The sequence below is a fragment of the Rutidosis leptorrhynchoides genome, chromosome 1, assembly GCF_046630445.1.
Source record: "Rutidosis leptorrhynchoides isolate AG116_Rl617_1_P2 chromosome 1, CSIRO_AGI_Rlap_v1, whole genome shotgun sequence".
Taxonomy (NCBI): domain Eukaryota; kingdom Viridiplantae; phylum Streptophyta; class Magnoliopsida; order Asterales; family Asteraceae; genus Rutidosis; species Rutidosis leptorrhynchoides.
Window position 1 is genome coordinate 535,203,787 of NC_092333.1, and position 7,749 is coordinate 535,211,535.

A 7,749-nucleotide genomic window follows, 5' to 3' on the forward strand; every position below is an offset into this window, starting at 1 on the left:
TTCTAGACCAAAGTGCATAATTTGAACTGTTCAAATTTAACCCGATTTTGAGTGTATCAGAAATCTTGGGTTGTTAATAGTTCATGCTATTTTTCAAAAGACTAGCCAATTGGCTAGTTAAGTCATTAATCTGACTAGTGTTGGTTGATTGAGTTGAAGGTGGGCTGCCGTCTTAAGACATGGTGACCCCTAACTCAATGGTAAGTGATTAAAGCTGCAAAAATGAGTGTAATGATCCCTTGATCTAAACCATCAGCTCTGATACCTTGATAATTTGATATTTGGAATGTAAATAATTGATCTTTGTATTGATTTTATAACAAGAGTTAGAGGGTCGCGCGTTTCTGCTCAAAATTTTATGCGATTTTAACGCAAGCTATTGATTAGGCACCAAATTTACGGCTCTCGTTTTCTTTCTTTTTGCAAATGTTACAATAACGTATACATATAAAGCTTCTTTTAGCCAAAACTATGGTTACAGGATCCTCAAATATTAAAAGATGCAACAAAGGAGACGCTTTGGTGAACATCCATACCCCATTTAGGATCACAAAGAGCAACTAGCAAATACATTTGAAATACAAACAACATGATACGTAATGACCCAAAACATATATCAGTTACCAAATTTAGATATGTGTAAAGGATAAAGTTAAAACCTTTATGAAGTGGTCTATTTAGTACCGAAAGATTAAGTAATTTGGATACAGTGTCGTCATGGCAATCGCGACCATAGCTGCTACAACATGGCTGATACACATTTATAGATGAGACTTTCATACGCAGCTATTGTCCATGCAAATGTTGGAATATGAACTCCGGCTGTCCGTATGTGCTTTTGCTAAATGTGAACTGGTATATGTGGCGAGTCCCTTCTAATTTTTCGATCTGGGCGGTAGTTCTTTTGCATTGTCATATCCCATGGTGGTCACCTGTGAAAAACATACTAACTCGTTGGCATTGTTTGGAAAAAAAAAAGTGAGCATTATATAGAGAAGATATCACCATCAGCAAGCACATGATGATCTTAAAAGGTGCAAGAACATTCTTATCCAAGCATAAGCATTCTTAGACCTATATGCAAAATAGAAAGGATGTCTGGACCATTGGCATATTTATGAGCAACAAAATATGTATGATTGCTTTTTATGTGATATGAATAAATGAGTTAGAATGTTTTAAAAGTTATTGACTTACAAAAATAGACCACCAAGATGCTACAACTGCTGCTATGCTGCTGTTTTATTTAGCACTCTACAACCTCACTATACAGTTTTGCCAACACTTTTAACGCATTTATACTCAACAAACCCATACATATAATATACCATTTTGAAGCTTGATACTTCGTAACCCAAATATTAGTTTTCACCAAAACTTATTCATTTTTATTTTGTGAGTCCACAAAGTAGGCCCGATAATCATTTTTACATTTATACCAAATGTGCCAAAACTTACCCTTTTACCAAAATGCACGTTCAACTCAATTTTAAAATACCAAAACCTGCCAATTTACATACGGAGTACAACATATGGGACATATCTAAATTGACAAATACCTAATTTGGCACCCACTTGGTCAAACGGGTCGAACTCACCCAAACAGACACCGAAGAGGATTTTATCATTATAACACCCAAAAGGCTGCCGTTTTCTTTCAAAATTCAGCAGTATAAATATTTACAAACCATCGTATGATTACAAAACCAATACTCCATATGAAGCTGAGCACGACTTATCATCTGCTCTTCCATATTCAAAGTTTAAAAAATATGACTCTTTTACAACTAAACTGAGAGTGCCTGTCTAAGATTCTGATTAGTCTTATAATTTCGTTTAAGATAGAGCCCAAAATATACATATTTTTATGAAACACTAAATTAGAAAATACCTCCACTAAATATATACTATTACCATAACTAAATCAATAATCTTTGCATATATAACCAAAGTTAAACACACTGAGTTTGTGAATGAAGTTACCCGATTGATACCTCGTTGATAGAACCTAATGCCCCACGATGTGCTGGATATCTGTATTTGGTCAGAAATAATATATATATATATATATATATATATATATATATATATATATATATATATATATATATATATATATATATATATATATATATATATATATATGCAGAGTAAATGATGTTACTGTTAGAATAAAAAAGCCTTTGGCCAACGAGAGTCAAATTACCTTTTTAGATAATTTTACTTTGGGATCGGAAAGTGGTCAACTTTATCATCTCCCGTTTTAGAAGATCACATGTCTGCCCAAGTACAAACAAGTAAACGGCTAACCAGCAAGCTGCTTAACCACAGATTTCCTTTTTAGTGATGGTGGTTCCAAAAGTTAAATGGAGCCTAACCATATTAAGAAATAGCTGTTGTAAGGTGTAGTGTATAAAAGGACACTCATCAGATTGTAAAAACTCAATTCAATTGTATCAATAATCATTTGCAATCAATACAAGATCAAATTTATTACTTTTAACAGTTACTCCATATACATCCATATATTGATTATAATAGTAGAAGTTACTCCTACATTGACACAAAATCTTAATTCTGAATTTGTTGAACCATGCCTTTATAGATTCAATTGATCAAAACCATTTCCACCAAACAAATTAACCATGGCCCCTCAACCAGTCTGAGAATGCAACCAGAGTGGCTGCAACCGACGGCAAGGAGCCTTCTGTTCATCCAACCCAAACAAATCAAAGTAGATATCCACCAAAGCCAAGCGAAAAGCAAAGCAGCGACGGCGGCGGTGGATGATCCTGCCATCACCATCGCCGAACTAGGCTTCGGTGGAGTTGCAGCACCCAAAGAAACCGGTACGAAACTTAAACCCTTTGTCTCTTTATTTACAGATATAGGGAGAATCACATCTAGGGTTGATGAACTTAGGATACTGGATAAAGAAAAAGAACGGTTTAGGGATGATAAATTTAGTGGGGATAAGAAACTTGGGGTAATGGAAAAGCCTAGGGAAAATCACGTTGGGATATTAAATCCCCATCTAACCACACGAATTAATTTAAAAATTTTAAAAAGAAAATGATAATAAATAGTGGGCAAAAGAAACGGGTAATGAAAGTTGGGCCAGAAAATAAAACAAGCCCAAATTACAAAGTAAGCCTACTACCCACTAATTGTGTAAAAGTAAATTGGGATAAATCTGATAATGGGACAGACAAGTTCAAATCAAAAACTGAGCCCAAAAATGCTTATAAAATTCAATGTTAGTAGGCTAAATAAACCCGAACCCATTCCGTGCCAAAACAAGTACTCCGTCTTGACTAAAATACAAAAAAACCCTTCCGAAGCAAATATTGTCTCCAATAATATTAAATCTAATTCTTGGATATTTGATTGCGGGGCAACGGATACTATCACCTTTGTCGAAAAAGACATTGTTTTTAAAACAAAACCTAGGCAAAACAGAATACAAACGGCTAACGGGGAAATTGTCCAAGTTAAAAGTGGCGGTACTATTGAAATTTCACCAACCATTAAATTACCTAATTGTCTATATATTCCAGCTTTGTCTCATAAGCTGTTATCAGTAAGTCATGTCACAAAAGAATTAAACTGTAAAGTCCTGATGTATCCGACTTTCTGCATCTTGCAGGACATTCTGACAGGACTGTTGATTGGGCGTGGCACTGAAAAGGGAGGGTTATACTATGTAGACGAAGTAACCCAACAAGGTACCGTGATGCTTGCTCACGGAACACCTACGAGGAAAGCTTGGTTATGACATAGGAGGTTGGGTCATCCATCTGCCGGATATTTACATGCTTTATTTCCTAGTCTTATCTCGTTTAATATAAACTTAAACTGTGAAACTTGTATTTTGGCCAAAAGCCACCGAAGTACATTTAAACCTAGTAATACTAGAAAAGATGTACTTTTTGCTTTAATTCATTCTGATGTATGGGGTCCTGCACCGGTAATTAGGGGGAGAAATTTTTGGTACTTTGTCTTATTTATTGATGACCATTCACGAATGACTTGAATTTATTTTTTAACTCACAAATCAGAAGTTTTTGATAAATTTTCTCACTTTTATAAAATGGTACAAACTCAATTTAATAAAAGCATACAAATGTTAAGATCCGATAATGGAGGTGTGTTTGTAAACTCATCAATGAAACTTTTTTGCGAAAATAATGGGATTATTCATCAAACCTCGTGTGCTCATACTCTGGAGAAAATGGCATAGCCGAACGTAAAAATTGACTACTTTTAGAAACGACAAGAGCTTTATTAACTGAATCCAAGGCTCCGAAAAGTTTTTGGCTCGAAGCTCTTGCTTCCGCTACCTATCTTATCAACCGATTACCTACTAAAGTTTTGGGCACAAAAACTCCTAAAGATACTCTTTCCCAATTTCATACCCTTTCGACCTCGTTTATCATTGAACCTCGCATATTTGGGTGTTCCGTCTTTGTTCACATCCCAAAAATTAAGCACACCAAACTAGATCCATGTGCGGAAAAGTGTGTGATGGTTGGTTATGGGATCAACCCAAAAGGGTATCGGTGCTATAGTCCAAAGAAACGTGATGGTTGGTTATGGGATCAACCAAAAAGGGTATCGGTGCTATAGTCCAAAGAAACGTCAGTCTACACTACCATGAATTGTGACTTTCTCGAAACTGAATATTTTTATCATACCCAACTCAAGAGTGGGGGGGAGAAAGAGGATAATGACACTCTAAGTTGGATACAATGGATACCTAGACCCGACAATATCCAAACATCAACACCTAACCCATGTCCCAATTCACCTAACACATGTCCCAATTCACCAAACTCAAGTCCCAAGTCACCAAACCCAAGTCCCGATTCACCAAACTCAAGTCCCATTCACCAATCCCAAGTCCCGATTCACCGAATACTATGCCACAAGATTCTGAACCCACCGAAACCTCCTCAAACAATGAACATCCAGTTCAAGAGGAACAAAACAACACAACTTCTGATACCGCAAATGACTTTCAAAAACTCATTTGGAAATAAATTCATACTTTCACATCTCAAACTTAAAAAACGACCCGAACTAATAAAAGTGATCATTTTGACCCAAAAATCAACTTCGCTATAACTTAGGAACAGCGTGAGCTTCTTTTCATACTAATAGTTCAAATACACGCTTAACATTACTTCATTTCGAACAAAACCACAAACATACCCAAATGTGGCCATTTCGACCCAAATACAAATTTACCATTTTTTTGTCACACTTCATGCTAAATCAACAAACAAGACCCCGAAATACATAATTGACTCAAAACAATCCATTTAAGGAGTTACATAAGTTGTACAACAATTGCGGGTTTAAAGTAAATGAACTTGTAACCCACTTACAATATTAGCAGTCTGCCTACTCCTTAGCTTGCTCAATACCTTCACGTATAGTTCTATAACCACTTGTGCCTAAAATAAAACATACATAACAACGGGGTAAGCAACATTGCTTAGTGAGGACAAGGAAATAAATTGGACTTTTTGATACATAATCGGCATGTAAATAAAATACACACTTACGACAATACCACATAATATCCCGCTAAGACTCCATATCCGTGTCATATATTTGTTTGATTGTAAAACATCACTTGTCGTAAAACATCACTCTATAAAACACCACGCTATGGTTATGAGACTTATCCCTCGCAACCCACACCGATCGTTAAGTACAACTTGTAAGTGGTTTCCCAGCTCTAAAGCTAGTCCACCACTTACAACCCACTTGACCCGCCCAAATCACCCCTAGTACTCACCTCGAGCCTCGAGGTTTATCGCAAGGCAACATATTAGCCCTCATGCGCATCTTCTAATCCTTGACTTATACATAATAATACATTCGCACTAAAGTTAAACTTCTAATTCACACTATCAATAAATCAACTACATTACAAACATATGATTCTAATTATTTGATAAATATATATTATAACGATTTCTTCTAATTCTTTAAACTTTAACATCTTCCTCACTACATTGAATCTTTATTTACAAGCCTCTTTCTTACAACATCACCAACTTTCATCAAAATTTAACTTTCCAATGAAGTTAAGACTTACAAACAATAACAAAATCCTTCAAATTATCTTTTTCTTACAATCATTAATTTTATCATAAACTTAATCACTACCTAAACCTATGACTGACATCAACTAGCACAAAAAGTTGAAAGTAAATATGTGCTACTAATATTTTAACCCAAAAATTAATATCAGCATCATCATCATCATCAAGAACAAAAACCCCACTTTCAATTTTCTACATCTTACATGTTCATCATTCAAGAATTCGTTTTCAAAACAAAATCATTGTAGGAACAACTTTTAATACATCTACTAAACGCAACTACATCATCAATTTTATAAATATCACACTAAAAGCTCATACCTTGAATTCTAGGGTTCTAAAACCCCAATTGAGCACAAATGGTGGAAAAGATGATGAATGAGTTGGTTCCACTATGAATGGATGGTCTCTAACTTCCATATATATGATTGCATGAGAGGTTTAAGATTCAATGTTGGTTGCTCCTTCCTCCTGCTCAATCTCACGCCCACAGCAAACACACCCCATGTGTTTTTTAATTTTTGATGGAAATGTCATAATTTCCAAGATTTTATTTACTTAGGCTTTGTTACATAGTTTTGTTTTGGAGAGAAAGAATAGAAGTGAAAGAATAGGTATTCCAGAGTTCATAACAGAGATGAAGGGAAATGAAGCTGATGGATTATTATGGTCTATTTTCCTTTCAATCTTTCCTTTCAAACTGGAAAGACCAACTCCCTCCCCTTTCATTCCCTTTCACTTTATTTCCTTTCCTTCATAATTAAATTAGGGAACACAGCCTTACATCCGTTCATTTTTCACTTCTTAGTTCTTACCCTCCCCTAAACTCTATTTAGAGTATGTTTGACGCTCAACTTTTACAGCCTTTATGAAAAAAAATCATATCTAACGGAGTAAAAAATATTATTTGGTTAAAGTAGGTTAAAGCTTTTAGACGGAGAGAAAAACTAAAAGTTATTGAAAATAGCGTTTAGCTTTTAGATTCTAGTTTTTTTTATTATTTTAATCTTTATCTAACAGCTAAACACTTAAATACGTCTAAAAAGCTAACAACTACCAGCTAAAAGTTATCAGCTACTAGTACTAGCTACCAACTGATTTTGCCAAACATACCCTTCATGAAAGGTCCTAACTTAAATTTTCAGCTGGTCCTCATTAATTTTAACTAACAAATATTAACGTTTCTAACTTTCAATACATACATGGATATTAAAATAAAGGGAAAAATTGATTAATTGAAAATGCATTGAACTTTCACCAAATTTTTATTTTATGCATCCAACTTTCACCGTTCCTATTGTATGGATTCAACTTTGTTTTCTTTCTTTTTTTCTTTTATTAACTGTTAAAAGGTTTATTGAAGGATAGTTGGAAGCCCAACTCCTATAAGAGGTTTTGATTTTGATATATATCATAATGGTGCGTTTATGTTTAACCCACTTAGGTATGATAATTGGTAATGTTCTGTCCATCTTTTTTTGTAAAGTTGAGTGAATTTGGAGGTGTATTGTCAATGTAAGCATACATATATACATTTTAATATCCTACACGGCAACAAAATTGAATTAGTAACCGGATACCTATGTGTAAGTCATTTAATACGTACAATAGTACAAAAAATTAAAAGTAGAATGCT

General features: G+C 34.6%; 1 long non-coding RNA gene across 2 annotated transcripts; it reads right to left on the bottom strand.

Moving 5' to 3' along the window:
* Window positions 1-382: 382 nt before the first annotated feature.
* Window positions 383-3,036, bottom strand: LOC139877688 (uncharacterized). Of its 2 annotated transcripts, none has more exons than XR_011768727.1 (3): window positions 2,207-3,036; window positions 1,995-2,034; window positions 383-932 (listed from the first exon to the last, which is right to left on the bottom strand). It is a non-coding gene; the product is annotated as an uncharacterized lncRNA (long non-coding RNA). The 2 variants fall into 2 exon arrangements; XR_011768724.1 differs by having other exon boundaries at window positions 1,984-2,034.
* Window positions 3,037-7,749: the final 4,713 nt, after the last annotated feature.